This window comes from Chrysochloris asiatica, unplaced genomic scaffold, assembly GCF_000296735.1.
Source record: "Chrysochloris asiatica unplaced genomic scaffold, ChrAsi1.0 scaffold00020, whole genome shotgun sequence".
In the NCBI taxonomy this organism is placed as follows: Eukaryota; Metazoa; Chordata; class Mammalia; order Afrosoricida; family Chrysochloridae; genus Chrysochloris; species Chrysochloris asiatica.
The window spans coordinates 10,994,164-10,994,958 of record NW_006408538.1 but is presented as its reverse complement, the minus strand read 5'-3'; the positions used below and the strand labels follow the sequence as shown (position 1 = coordinate 10,994,958).

Below are 795 nucleotides of genomic sequence, written 5' to 3'. Positions count from 1 at the left end.
TATAGGGCCACTATGAATCAGACCCAACTTGACAGCACTTAAAAACAATAACAACAATGATGATGATAATGGGAGTCATGGTAGGGTGTTCTAGGATAAGTAGTGGACTAATAGCTGCAAGATCAGCAGTTCAAACCAACCAGCCACTCCTCAGGAAAATACATTGTCACTATAAGTCGGAATCAACTAAATGACACTTAGCAACAATAAGTGATGTTACTTAGACAAGTGTAGAGGCAGTTACCTTAATGAGGCGGAATGTAATCCACAGGATACGTTTGGACTTTGAGTCAATCTCTTTTGAGGTATAAAAGGGATTGAACATATGAGCAGAGATCAGAGGCTCTGATGACTACAAAGAAAGAAGAGCCCAAAGTGGAGCATGTCCTTTGGACCCAGGATTCCTGTGTGTGGGAAGATTGATGACAAGGACCTTCCCTAAAGCTGACAGACAGAAACACTTCCCTTCATCTGGTACCCTGAATTTGCATTTCTAGGCTCCTAAACCGACAGCATGAATTTGTTAGTTAAAACCATGCACTTTTGGTATTTCTGTTATAATAGCACTAGATAACTAAGACAATTTTCAATGTTGTTAACATTTTAAATTCTGATGTTGTTGTTATGTGCCGTAGAGTTAGTTCCGACTCATAGCGACCCTGTACAGTGTTTCTGAGGCTGTAAATCTTTACGGGAGCAGAAGGTCTCATCTTTCTCCCACAGAATAGCTGGTAGTTTCAAACTACTGACCATGAGATTAGCAGCCTGATTTGTAATCACTATGCAATGCTGTAA

At 40.3% G+C, this 795-nt stretch overlaps 1 protein-coding gene across 1 annotated transcript in view; it reads left to right on the top strand.

Annotated features, from left to right (window-relative positions):
- The window catches only part of CTNNA3 (catenin (cadherin-associated protein), alpha 3), a 2,468,838-nt gene that overhangs the window by 58,948 nt on the left and 2,409,095 nt on the right, over positions 1 to 795 (top strand). The gene's annotated exons all lie outside the window — the stretch shown is intronic.